The sequence below is a fragment of the Agelaius phoeniceus genome, chromosome Z, assembly GCF_051311805.1.
Source record: "Agelaius phoeniceus isolate bAgePho1 chromosome Z, bAgePho1.hap1, whole genome shotgun sequence".
In the NCBI taxonomy this organism is placed as follows: domain Eukaryota; kingdom Metazoa; phylum Chordata; class Aves; order Passeriformes; family Icteridae; genus Agelaius; species Agelaius phoeniceus.
The window spans coordinates 50129217-50144094 of NC_135303.1; the positions used below are offsets into that span (position 1 = coordinate 50129217).

The 14878-nt window shown below is 42.2% G+C and overlaps 1 protein-coding gene across 3 annotated transcripts in view; it reads right to left on the reverse strand.

Annotated features, from left to right (window-relative positions):
- NRG1 (neuregulin 1) overlaps positions 1–14878 on the reverse strand; it is a 452794-nt gene that overhangs the window by 176396 nt on the left and 261520 nt on the right. The gene's annotated exons all lie outside the window — the stretch shown is intronic.

A 14878-nucleotide genomic window follows, 5' to 3' on the forward strand; every position in this document is an offset into this window, starting at 1 on the left:
TTTGCAAGGACGTCCTGTCCCGGGGAGGTCTCACTGTTCTCATTGTGCGTCCGTTTCTACTTTGGTACCTTGCCATGGGGCTGGTCCCGGAACCACCAGTTCTCACAGCCAACAGCTGGTCAGGTAAAGCCTTGCTGCAGTCCACAGACGAAACTGCACCCAATACAGCCATACCCAAGACTACTGTGAAGTAGCTGATAACAGTTTAAAGGCACCAAACTGAGCTCCATCATCAGCTGGAAAACTTCAGGAATCTGTATATAATTGTTCAGCTAACCTGAGCCATAGTCCCTGATGGTGGAGATAGCTGTTACCTGTAGGACTTGCACTTACACATTATTGGGTGAAAAACAGAATTCTCAGAAGTTATAGAAAAGATCAATACAAAGTACTTGAAGTCTCACAATGGAGGGTCTTTCCTGGAAAAGTCATGCAATCTGGAAAAGCTGATTGAGTCATAATCTAAAACTAGGTTTGCTACTTCACAGTCTGTGGTGATTCCTCCTCTTGAGGAGAGTTGTGCATGTGCTTTGGACATCAAACAATGACCATCATGCACAAAAGATGCTTTAAAATTCTTCTTCACTATTCTTGGACTGAAGACATTAAAAGATCTTCCCAAATCAGGCCTTAAAAAGACAAAACAGTGAAACCCTATATATACTGAGTTCCTCATACTGGCTGAAATTTTTGAACTCAGTTTTTTCAACATACTCTCCTGGAGTGAGAAAGTTTTGAAGAAGCAGTGGCTAGCCAGCATTTTTCAGCATTTTTTCAGCATTCGTACTTTGAAACAAACAGAAAAAAACCCTCAATGTTGGTCTAAGTCCTTATCTGTTTGGTAAAAGAAGAGCAGCAAACAACATGGACTGAAAAACATCAAGACAAAAAAAAAATATACTTCCTAAGTGGCCTGGTGATACAACTTTAGTGAAAAATCAAATCAAGAGGGGTCGGGGAGTAAGGGGAGACGACATGCATACGATTCTTGACAAGAAAAGTTACATATGCATTTGTGTCACATTTTGGGTTTCTTGACAGAGAGTGTTATGATATCCTTTCTCAAGTGTGCTGAAATGAAGTTGGGGCGATAAGCTCCAGGGAGGGCAGGGAGGAAAAGCAAGCCTCACGGAAAAACAGCTGAAGATGCTGAAGATGGGGAGCTAACACTAGCGGCAGTAGCTCGGTTTTTCCTTAAGGGGTCACTACTTAGCAAGGAGGGAGCCTGCAGCGAAATGTAAGAGACTGTTGGCTAACGAAATGTACTTTTAAATGATCTCGAAATAACCTGGTTTTCTGTACTCTGAAAAATCTAAATACTCAAGCATTATCTTCAGGCTGTGTTCATCAGTATTAAATCGTCATTCCAGGGAGTTATCAGCACTGAGGCACCATGAGCAAGACACAGGAGGCATCCCCACAAAAGATGCTGGTTTTGAGGGTGAGATGCTGTGGAGGGACCCCAGCAGCCCAAGAATGCATTCAAACTGACAGCCTAAAAATGAAATTCCAGACGAATTCCTGCACCTTGTCTTTCAGAAGTAGGAAATTTCTCAGAAAAACATACCAGAATTTCTGTTCCAGAAATAAGCCTATTATTCCGAGAAGAAAGATTGCAATTCATTTTATACAATGTGTCATAGATCCACTGCAGAAGGGTGTGATTTACTTCTGTATACACCAATGCCAAAGAAGGTGGTACTGCTTACACAGGTGAGTCTGCCTCTCTTTCTCTGCTGTTGCCATCTGTGAGATACTTGAGCAGAGTGGGTAGCAGCTGATCTAACACCACATTAATGCAGCCATTCTACCCCCTCAGTGGCAGAACTATACTAAACAGCTGGCTTAGAGATCAGTCAGAAAATGCCCAGTGTACATCAATCTTCTGAGCTAGTACAGCTCAGTCCAGTCTACTCTAGTTATTCCAAATCTTGAAATACTTTACTTTTTCCTACAGCCAAGGGACACTTTGGACTTCTTGAACTAGAGAGATGGGACCATTTACATAATTTCAGTGGAATGGGAAGCATAGCTCAGACGTGTTGCACAATCTCACAAAAATTGCACAGTTACTTTCAGAACAGCAGTCAAATGTTCATGTACATCAGTTCATAATAGGGCAGGTAAAAAGGAGTGCTGCCTGTCACCAATACACAGGTAGAGGCTGTGTATGGAGTTTTACATCTCTTTGCTATTTCCATGTCAACTTCTTCAGTACAAAAATTAAGCTCTGCCTATTCCCAGGCTCATCTCATTGTTGGTAGTCTGGCTCTTCTGGACCTCTGCACTATGTGAACTTGCTTATTTGCTTGTGAAGTGAATGCAGAATGCTGCTAAGTCTAATATTTCACTCATATACATCTTTGCAAACTGTAATGCAAGCTAGAAGAGACAGACGAGTAAACAAAAATAAACAAAGCATGCTCCAGAGTAAAAAACGTTGAATATAATTTTAACAATCTGATTTTCTTTTGTTTCTAAGTTCATTTTTGCAAATACACTGACCATAAAAGGGACCTAATTACAAATACTTTGGAATTCCAATGCGTTACCAAGAGAGAAAAAAATGGTTTAAGACTATTTTTTTTCTGCACAGAAAATGTACTCATTTAACAAAATCATTTCCTGAATTGATAATTAAGTTAATGGTTTAATCCTGTTCTTATTCTTCTCTCAACTGAGGACTGCCATTTTCTTTTTCTTCATATTGTGCTCCTTAAAACCCATGAAGACGAGTAGAAAACTATTTGCATGAACTTCAAAACTGCCTGTTGCCCTCCACTGGTAGCAAGAAAACAGTAAGAACTGTCATCATAAACAGACTGAAATGGGAACGATGTATTGTAAACATAACTGTGAATGAAACACATTCTTATCTTAAGTTTGACTTGAAATTTTGTCAGCAGCTAAGCACCAAGTCTTTGACATCAACTCAGCTGAGTCAGGACAACAGTACCTTTTGTTCTACTGACATTTTGAAGATGCAAATCTTGATTACACAGAAGTGTCCTAACAGTGGTTTAAAGGTCAAGGCAACATCTTTGGCAACAGCAGCAACTGTGACAGGTGATGACGTCTCATTAATGTCTTTTTTCAGGAAATGGCACATTTTGGAGTTGTTTGTACATGTATCTGTGTATATCTTACTATAAAACAAGACCTGATAGCCTCCAATTTGCCAACAATTTTTACAGACTCAATTTGTGAAACTTCAGGAGACTTTCACAGCAAAAGAAATGGGTACTTTAACATCTAATATTTCAGAACGTTTTACGTCATTCAGTTCCCATGATAAATATATACATATACACACACAGTGTGTATACACAGTGGTAGCCCCATTAATGTGTGAGACATTGATGCTGTTTGGTGTGGGCTGAATGTCTCTACAGACCACTACACTCCTGAAATACATCATTAGTTATAACCCAGGATATGGCCTCTGAAAATACCTAAGCAAAAACGCATGGAAGGTGAAAATCTATTAATAGGAATAATTTGGCTTTTCCTGTTTGAATCCAAACTATTCCAGCTCTGGCAGCGAGGACTGCTCTGAAGATTGACATCTCTCTCACTTCACTGATGTGACTCTACTGACTCATGTTCAGTCCAGACATTTTGCTCTCATGGAAGCAAATCAAATTAATTTTTTAAATGTATATTAAAGCTTCATTCAATTTGTGTGTGGGTATTCTAATTCAATACTTTAAAAAATATGAAATTACGTTCAGATCAATTCACTTGGTAAGGTAAAGAAGACCAATCACCTTTGATTAAAAATGCTGAAACAGAGCTTTAATGTGGTTTAACAAATTCACATTAAAGGCGTGGCTGTTTTGGATCCAGACTGATTTTCTTCTCTGTGTGCAAGAGTTTAGTGGCCAAGCATGATAATCCCCATTGTCCCAGTGCACGTGTGAGGGACCAAAAGGTCTTCCAAATTAGACTGGCACAGTGTGCATAAATCTGTGGTGAATTTGTACCCCATCACAGTCAGCCCCCAAATCTCTGTGGTGACACATCTCAGAATGAATGTTGGTCCCAGCCCCTTCCCAGCCTGCTCTCTCATGGTCAGCGGTCTTGGAGTGTGCTCAGCCCAGTGGGGCTGCTAATGCTGTTCTGTCTCTGGGCCATCATGTCTCACAGGTATGCCTTATGTTGTCTTAACACCATGAGTTCAGGGGAGTTCTGGCTTCTCTGATTCCCTGCAAGCCCCCTCTGCTGCAACCACAAGCTGGCCTGTCCTGCAGCAAGCTGGCTGAGAGAGCACAGGCACCAGCATGCATCCCTGTCATATTGCAGGAGCAAAATTTCTGCTCCTGGCAGGGTGCAGTTTACTGAGGTGTGTTATTATCCCAGTGTCCCTGTTGAAATCAGTTGGCTGAGGGGTCTCCAAGGCTCCACTTTGTGCTACCTTTCTCCACAGGCTCTGTGAAGAAAACAAGTTCCTTTTGGAATCACTCGGTGCAATACAACACGCACTCTTGAGCGTGTTCTGCCCACACCATCATCCAAGGTGTTTACAGGCATCTCTATGAGATTATCTCAGTGGTATGCAATCTCCACGATATATCATCTTCAAAGTAACCCTGTGGGAGTGTGGCAAAGCTGCTGGCTTCTTTCCTTACAGAAGGGGAACAGGACTTAAAGAGTATTTAGACCAAGCAAAAAGCTCTCAGCTTTGGAGCTCCAAACTCGTCATAGTCTGGTCATCAACACAGTATCTTGAGTCAGCCACACAGGCTTCACATTCATCACCTGAGGAGTGTTCAGTGTCTGAGGGTGGGAATCACAACTGCCATGTCTGCTATGCAAGAAACTAACAAAATGTTAACAATAAAACAGGATTTTTCACAGAAGGTTTGGAGGCTTTCAGCTCCTTGTGGCAATGAGGTGCCTTCACAGCCCCAAAATGAAGCAAAAACACCAAAGAAAGAGAAGATACAATTTGTAAAGGATAACAAAGGACTGCTTTCCTCTTGTATGTGCTTACAGTTCAGTGGTGGCAAATGCCCTCTCCCCAGGGAGGAGAAACCTGAGCTCAATTTCTTCATGTGCCTGAAGAGATGCGAGTGCACATCTCTCATCTCTCAGGAGACTGTCAGGCTCTTAGAAAGCTTTGCCAGAAATTTTGGACTGGTAAAATACTTCAGAGAGCAGGAACTGGAATTGAAACCACCCTTTCTTTCACATAAGCTCTCAGAGCAGTGCCATGCTTTCTTTCTTTGTCTTTGTCCCAGTACAGGATTGGACAACTTCGACTAGACTGACTAAGGATATTCTCTAGTTTAAACATACCAACAAATCTAGCACTATAGACCACACATGCAGATATACATTTCTTGTATGGATTTCACTGAGAGATCAGCTAAAAGTCCTGCAGTTAAATGCAGAAATTGTTTGGATCCATTCCGTCATTAATATACAAAATGAAGGATGAGACTTCCCCTATGTACATACCTACTCACACACACATGCTCACAGCTACTATAGAACTGCCCTGATTCAACTGGAGTTTCAACATTTTTGCTCATGAAAGTCAGTTAGATGACCAGCTGTAAACAAAAATATATTGCTTATGGGGAGAGGGCTCTCTGTGTGGGCTTTGTTTTCCCCATAACTCTTCTTACTTAAATCCCAAGCAAAAATTAATAAATAGAGTATTAGGGAGGATGTACAGTCACTGCAGTTTAGTTTTAGGGTTTTTCATCCAGCAAGAAAACGAAGATGTGTCTGATCAAAGACTGAAACTGTGGTAAGATTCCCTGCTGTGTCTTATCTATGTAAGAAATTTATATTGATAGCTAGCAAATCTTGACTCTTTGAAGCTCAGGCTTCAAAAATTCTTGTGATTAATTGCAGCATCCCTGGTAAAATCAATGGTTTAGCAAGCATTATATCAGGCACAAGAGTATTTCTCTTACAACTCCTTTGCTTAAAGCCAGACACACACTTAGGTACCTTTTATAAATGGGGTTTGGGAGAAATTGTTCTTTCAGAAAGTTTTCATGCCTTTTCCTTTCTAAATAAGTAGAACTTTGGGTAAAGTGTGTCTGATATGCCATTCCTCCTATCAAAGTTTCTCAGCTGCAGCCTTTACTGAGAATTTTCTATGAGCAATATGTTGTTTTCACTGAGTTGTTTCAGAAAGTTGCATTCATTTCCCATCACACCCAAGCAAAAGATAATTTTGGTAGGCTTGCCTCAAAAAGAGAAATATGGTGTGCAGGGGTATCATTTCATGCTGTGAAATAAGGATTGAAGTGAAAGGTTAAATAGGAAACTAGTCAAGTGGTAAATTAAAGCCCAGGGAAATCCAGTTATTTCAAGCCTCAAAAAATAATGTTTTGAAATTGTGTTTAACACAGTGCACTGGTGGGTAGGGTGGAGGTGGGGTTTACCTGCAGACAGGCCAGTGCAAAACTGTGTATTTGTCTGTTTTGAATCCTGCCAACCACAGCAGGCAGGGAAGATGAGGGGGAGAGGAGTGGGCAGAGGGAGGAATGGACCCCAAATACATCTAGGGACTCATTAGTTATCCTAAGAACGTAGCACCTGGCTGAAATACAGGACTTGGGGGCACAAATCCAGAAAATTGTTCTCTACATGCCTAGTTCTTGTAATCTCCTTTAGGAGCCTGCTCCTGGCCAGTATTAGAAAATGGATATTAAGCTGGATGGGATTTTAGTTTGACCTTATATGACCAGTTCGGTATTCTTTAACTTTGCATTCAATTAAATAAGTGTCTTAGGTTTCAAGTCTTTATGCGACTTCATAGTATTTTTGAAAGCAAATGGTGACTTTAGTGATCTGTGATCTGCTGCTTTAGAGTTCATAGGAACTTTTTACTTCTTCCCAGACTAATTACTTTCTTGTTCTTCCACAAATGCAGAGATGTGATGTGAAGTCCTGTTGCCTTAGCCTCCTGTCACATTTGTGGTGACTGGACCCTCACTGTCACCGTCTCATCGTTCCTAATTTTGTGGCACCAGAAATTACAAAGCTGTACGCCTGATTAAAGTTTGCCAAGCTGGAGTTAAAGCTACATATTAAAGAGTTGGTGGTTTGGGTCTTTCATCATTGTTTTTTGTTTGGTTTTGTTGTTTTGTTGTTGTTGTTGTTGGTTCGTTGTTGTTTGGTTTTGGTTTTCTTTGGGTTTTTTGTTTGTTTGTTTGTTTTTAATGGCTTTGCAAAATCACAAATGAAGGTAATATGGGTTGAATAATGGTGGAGGGAAATTTGAATTCAGCATAAAATATCAGACAAAAGGCTAAATACAACTTTATTTGGCAAAAGATGTGGTAAGGAAGGTGGTGAATCTAATGTGAAAGTTGAAGAAAAATCCAGAGATCCGACGTCTGGGGATTGAAAATTAGTATGGCTCCTTTTAAGTCCATGGAAGCAATGATTTTCATGCCTGAAAATTTGTCCCTAATACATCATGGCTACTTCTAGTTGATCCCTAGTTTAAAATATATAGATAACAAATAGTTTTCTGTTTCCTGACTAATTCCTCCCTTTCCAAAGGAAGTCTGAATATGGAGTCAGGTGGGAGAGCCTCAGCAGTGTTAGTGTTCTGATGTAATCGGACTGGTGTGATTTCCTCTGTGGATAAAACTTCTGTGAAGTATTCTTTAGACAGAACTCTTTCCAGATTCTCAGGTTGTACACACACACACACACACACACACACACACACACACACAAATACAACTCAGAAGGAGCTATGGGGCCACACAGATCCCAGTAAACACAATACTTCAGTGTGCTTGAAGACCTAAATACATAGGATTCTTTTGGATCATTGAAAAATTCCTACATGCTGTACTGCCAAGTTTCAGTGCTTAAAACCACAAATAACTGAAATCTGGGTACTTCCTTTTGGGGCAAAGTTTTTTAAAAACCTTCATTAATACTACCCCTATGAAAACAATGCAGAACATAGTTGTCAGGGAATAAAATGTGTGGTGCTTCTGTCACTAAATTCTTTCAAGTGGTTTTAATTGACTCATAAAACATTCAAAACTGAGCCAAGACAGGAATCCTATTACCCTAAATGTACTGGTTCTATACAGCTTGCTAGTAAAGCTCTGAAAGTTGTGGGAGCACCTCACTGAGCAGAGAAAGAAAGTATTTTAATGGCAATTCCTCCTGCAAGTTTACTCATGAGTTACAATTGACAATGAATGTGCTATTCCACAAGCTCAGACCTTTGCCTGTTCATGATTAACCCACAGAAAGACTGCAAATATGTTGGTAATAGGGGAACATATGAAAGTGGTATTTGTTAATTTGATTGCTATGTGTAGCTCTATGTGGGCCAATATGCAAACTCATTTTATCCTGTAGTTTGCTCCTAAACTATTCCCCACAGCTGCCACAGAGAATTTGGTAATCTAGAGTCACCACCTCAGCTGTGGGACTAGTAACCAAGTTCTCATAATTTATATCTGGAGGTGGAAAGGTAACATTTATAACCAAAACCAAGGTCTGAACCTAATCAGAGGGCAGACAACAGCCTCTGTTTCCACTTCATACTGACATCTATTCTCTGTCAAGAGGTATTAAAGATTCTGTCTTCTGTTAGGTTTCTTTCTGCAGGTAAATGGTGGTCAGCCTCTAATTAGCATTCATTCAGTTTGCCGCTTTAGTTGTATGGTATTTCCAGAGAAAAAGACTGTGTAGCAAAAGCCAAGAGAATACAATTGACCACAGCCTGATTCTTTGATAAGAATCTGTCAGTGAAAGCTATTGCTTTGAAATATTCTGGGTTGTTCCAATAACTGATGTGTTCCCACTGAGTGGTTGTAGGAGAGCACTAGTGATAGCAACATATTGAACAAAGAAAACTAAAAGATATTTTGATCAAGTTTCTTCACAAGTGATCAGTTGCCCAAGGACACTGACCAAAACGACCAACTCCAAAGTACCTTGAGAGACTAAGCAAGTAAATCATCCAAGAAAATTACCCCTGGGGAATGCACTATTCCAATGCAGTACATTAAGAATTACCAAAACAATACCTGCAATTTTCTTCTCTCAGGGAAGAAGTTCTCTTCTTACACAGGGTAAAGAAATTAAAGACAATTGATTTGCAAGCACTAAACTCAGCTGTACAGTTCCCAGTGTTGCAGGATCATGGTAAGCAACAAAACAAACTGGAGGCATTCTACTCTCAGCCCATACTGCAAGGAAATTGGGAAAGAAAATATTGTGAGTTCAATTGTTTGGGGGCTTGATGGAAAGCTAAGTATCTGAATTGCCTAAGAAACCTCCAAAACAACTTCTCAGTAGGCTGACTTTTGAGAGACAAGAGGGAAGGAGAGAAAAAATAAACAGCAACCCAAAAATTCATGCGAATATCAGGTGATTACAGCATGGCTTTTTCATGCCATTCCAGAAACATGAACAAAACCCAGAACATGAGACAAAGGCAGGGAATAAAAAAGAAACTAGTCAGGAAAGGAATAAAAGCACTTCTCCACTCTCTGCAAGAGTCCTGAAAATCTAGGCTGTCTAGTGCCACAGCGCTCCCTTTCCCTGGCTGCAGGATGAGCAGCACTCAGCATGCCCCTCTGCCTTGCAGGCTTCCCCATGCACTGCTTTCAACCTCTGGAAGCAGAACTGGAGTCCTCTAGCGTTAATGGCAGAAAAAAATCAGGTTTAGCCTGTGTTTTTCAAACACCTTCTGAAAAACCTTACTAGAGCCTCACTGTACAGACAGTTACCATTTAACAAAGTGCAAAGTAATGGATAAAGAAATCTCTTGAGTGCGTGGGTTGAATTGCAGTCTGCAATGGCAGATGGTCCAGCAGGTGCATAACTTGTCTACAGCAACAGGATGCAAAAGATATTAAAGAATCTGATGAAGTGTCTGATGGTCAGGGACACCTCAAGAAAATAAGTCACATTGATACAGATCCCAGTGTTCTGGCAAAAATGAGCAAGTAATGAGAGAACTATCCTGAGTAAAGTGCTGAGAGAGAGAGGATAAGCTGCGCTAGTTTGGAGGAAATAATTAACTAGCAAGAGTTGCTGTAATAAAATCAAAATAGTTAAGGATCAGCAAATGCAAATGCTGTTCCCTGTGAACAACTGGAGAAGGCAGGCCTAGTTTTGAAAAGTCACTTTTCTGAACTTACTGTAGTTTCTCAGATAAGCTAATGGCTTTGGCAGGCTGTAATGTGATGAAGAGAAAGAAACTGTGCTGTGACTTCCCTTGGAGCAGAAGAGTGCCCTAGCATCCAGGCTGACCCCACACTCTGCAGCCCAAGTTGCCTGAGGATCTGGATGGGGTGGATGCAGTGAGCAGGCTGAAAAAAGATAGAAGTATCAACATTCAGCAGCTTTTGGTGTCTGAAATGCTTGGGGAATAGTGTTTAATCTGCTGTGATTCCAGTGTAGCTCTGTACAAATGCAAAATTTGCTCAAGAGGGGAAGAGCGTTCTCATTCCCTTGTGTTTATTGTCTTTCATTCATGTGTTCAGGAGAATAATTTAAGAACCTTTAATTATCTGCATTTTGGACTGGAGTCCACAATAAAAAGCCTCTTTTTCCTCACTTCTCCTCTGTTCTTTAAAAACCTAAACACTCTTCCAGCAAAATTCCCCCTTGCATGTCCATTTCTTCCAGCACATCAGGACACACCTTTGGCCTTAAGACAGCTGTTTTGCTCTTCTTCATTCTGCAGAAACCCTCGGGTTTTTTTCTTTTTCAGGCAGGAAATGCTCATGGCTTGGAAACTGCTGATCCAACCTCTCAGCCTCAGTCAAAGCTGCACCCATTCACCCAAAAGAAAATCCAACCCATGCTTCAGACATTGCATGTAGTGTTTACAGATTGTGGTTACATTTAAAGCAGTTTATCTTTGTTCTTACTAATCAAAAATGTGAAGAATTTACTGCAAGTTTAAACAAAAAGGTGGGATGTGAGTCAGCTTCTTCAGTCATCTGTGGTTTTACATGGTCAATTAGATACTGTTTACTATAACATCCATAGACGCCTTCTGGTAATCAGTAAGGAAATGACAATGTTCACCTCCAAGAAATAGCAGCCTTGTGGAGAAGCACCTGGGGGTCCTGGTGGACAACAAGCTGTCCATGAGCCAGCAGTGTGTCCTGGGGGCCAAGAAGGCCATTGGGACCCTGGGGTGCATTAGGGAGAGCATTCCCAGCAGGTTGAGGGAGGTGATCCTGTCCCTCTGCTCAGCCCTGGTGAGGCACATCTGGAGTGCTGTGTCCAGTTCTGGGCTCCTCAGGACAAGAGACACATGGAGATCCTGTAGTGAGTCCAGGGAAAGCAATGGAGATGATGGGCTGAAAGGAGTACCTCACTTGTGAGGAAAGGCTGAGGGAGCTGGGCCTGTTCAGTCTTGAGAAGACCCTGAGAAGGGATCTCAGAAATGTCTAATCTGAAGGAAAGCTGTCAGTGTATGGAGCCAGGCTCTTCTCAATGGTGCCCAGCAACAGGACAAGGGGCAACAGACAGAGACTGATGCACAGGAAGTTCCACCTGAACATGAGGAAGGACCTCTTTAATGTGTGGGTAAACATGAATTGGAACAAACCAGTCAGAGAGGTGGTGAAGTCTCTCTTGCTGGAGATTTTTAGGATCTGGGTGCGATCCTGTGCCCTGTGCTCCAGGGAGACTCTGCTTTAGCAGGGAGGTTGGACCACGAGACTGGGGTCCTTTTCAACCTGGCCCATTCTGTGATTCTGTGGTTCTGTGAAGGTGAGGTGCAAGGGGCAAAATCCTGCACCTGGGCCAGGACAGTCCCAGAGACTCCTAGGCTGGAGAAGTGATTGAGAGTAGCCCTGATGAGAAGGACTTGGGGATGATGGTGGATGAAAATTCAACATGACCCAGCCATGGGCACTCCCAGCCCAGAGAGCCAAATGTGTCCTGGGCTGCATCCAAAGCAGTGTGGGCAGCAGGGGAGGGAGGGGATTCTGCCCCTCTGCTCTGCTCTGGTGAGACCCTACCTGGAACCCTGCAGCCAGCTCTGAAACCCCTGCATAGGACATGGAACTGTTGGAGTGAGTCCACTGACTGACCAGGAAGTTGATAAGAGGATATATAAGAGGACTACAGCCCCTTCCCTACAAACACAGACTGAGGAAGTTGGGTCTGTTCATCCTGGAAAAGAGAAGGCTGTGTGGGGACCTCATAGCAGCCTTCCAGTATCTGAAAGGCTCTACAGGGAAGCTGGAGAGGGACTCTTCATCAGCAACTGTAGTGAAAGGACAAGGAGTAATGGCTACAAATTGAAAGGGGAGAGAAATATAGGTTAGATACTGGGAAGAAATTGTTTCCTGTGGGGTTAGTGAGACACTGGAACAGGTTGTCCAGGGGCCTGTGTGTGCCCCAACGCTGGCACTGTTCAGAGCCAAGCTGGATAGAGCCTTGAGCAATCTGGTCTAGTGAGAGTTGTCCTGCCCATGGCACCAAGAGCTGGGACTAGATGATCTTTAAGGTCCATTCAAACCTTTTAATATTCTATGATTCTGTGAAATATTAACTGTTCTTGAATATTGTCAGCAGCACCATTCCCTGGCTTTAACTGAACTAAGTCTCTGCTATTAGGGCATTCTTTTAATGACTCCTATGGAACTGATGTGGAAACTCAGACATGATACAATGGGTCCATTTTTTTGCAAGAAAGCACATGAAAACTATGGCAGAACCATAAAGATGCCAGATGTTCAAAATGTTGTTTCATCAATCTACAGAGCTGTTTTATCTGATGTCTTTACTCAGGACACATGATGTTGTCTTTATTTTTTTCAGGCTCTGTTGCTGGTAAAATCAGGTGGTCCCACTCTGAGATAGGGTGCAGGACACATGAGACCTGCTCTGGCCTTTTTGACAGCCTCTGAGGACAGGCTACCTCACCACATGGCCTCACCCACAACACACCACAGGCCAGAACCTTTTTGAAGAAGGCTGGAAACATCAATTTAATGGTAAAAGGTCATATCTGTTGTTCACAGAGAGAATAGTCACAGACTATTATTGCAGCATTGCACCAGCCACAGAAAAAGTTGTTGATAGGAAGAAAAATATAACCTGAGTGGGGCCTTTATACTTTGCTGGACTAACTATATGTCAGCTTTCAGAAATGTTGCTGCTCTCTGAGACAGGTAAAACAGTGAAAACTGGTTTTGTTCCCTACTCATGGACAATGATTCAAGACAGCTCTGATTTGACCCCACCAATACAAAACTCCCAGTAGCACCCAGAGGGCCAGATTCTGCCCTGCGTGCTACTGGGTGACTCCCAGCATAAGAGGAATGCCAATATGTGGACTCACAGCTCCTGCTGGAGCCATTTTACTGTCTGTGAAACAGTGTCCTTGGAGGTTGGTCACCACCATAATGAAGGTTATAGATGACTCTGTGCACAGAGGGGCTACTTCATTCTCTCTTTCTGTTCTTCATGTGCTCTCTCTCTCCACAGTTCTTCAATGCCTCTCAGCTTTCTTGGGAATGGACGTGCTGAGGTAAGTTACTCCAGAAGCTGAGTTTTGGGTGTTTGGGGTAAATGTGAAGCCTAAAGCAATCAGTAGAGTTGCAGAAAGAAAGGAATACAAAGATGCCATAAAATTCTCCACTCAACAGGAAAAGAATGGGGCGTAGTCCTCATTGACCTATCACTTCATTGTTGACAAAGAGGCGCAAAATTTGGAATGTGTTAGGCACAACTGAAAGGACATGAGAGCAGAACTGATATACCCCAAAGGAGTATTCCTGGAAGCCAGGTCAGCTGAACTTAGAAGGCAGGACACTGGAGTGGAGGTAAAGGGATTGGAAGATTACAGTTGAAAAACTCTTCCTGACCTTCACTAGTGCATGGATTTCATGGTACATGGGTTTCAATGCATTTGAGTTTTAAACAGATACCCATATATACAGCACAGCTGGTGCTCCACCCAAACAGCAAACTCTATGATAAGAATTTTTGGGAAAGAAAAGGAGAAGAAAACAGAAAACATCTCTCTGCCAAGCATGGTTTATAGCCACATTAAAAAACCTCAAACCATGTGCAGTTCTTGCTCCTGCATCTGCTCTGGGTAAAGTACAGAGAACAAGACAGATGGCTGAAGGCATGCAGTCTGGTGGATGTGGTGGAGTCCCTTGCACGCAATATAATTGTTATAGAAAGACAATTATTAGGGAATTATTGAAGTAAGGAACATCAATAAAACAGAAAGTGGCACAAACACAAGCCCTGTTTGAAGTATGAAAAGGAGTATGTTTTTATACATCATTTAGTTAAATACATTGTGGAACTCCTAATTACAGCACACCGGAAAAGGTTAAGATTTGCATGGAGTTCAAAACCAATCTGATAAACTTAAGGACAAAAAGTGATTCAGGAGCTCGTGCATCTAAACTCATAATCCATGAGAGTCAAGTTCTTGGAAGCTGGGAAATCATTCCCCAAAATCCCTCTCTGTGTGCCTCCCGTGTCCTTATGCTGTTCTGTTGGCTAGTCTCAGGGGCAGGATACATGAGGTATCCCGAGGTACATGGTCTTCTGATCTCAACAAAGTTGAGGCAAGCCATGTTCTCCATATCATTGTTTTTGCTGTGATTCAGCTTGTCTCTTTTTTCCTTATTTTTCAGTTTGTAAGTCCTACAGGCAGATGGATTGTATAGGAGAGATGGATGGTCCCCTTAGCTCAGGGCCCCTCAGACTTTATCCAAGCATTGAGTTCTGCTTGGGCCCCAGAGAGGTGACAAAACAGGGGTTCCAGGAGGCCTCTGGCTGGGTGGGACTGGAGGAGGGGCTGGTTTCCTCTGGAGAAGAGATGGATTTGGGGCACATGACAGTATTCTGGCAGTGGCTGGTGGAAAGGGGAGTGACAATGGGCATAAAC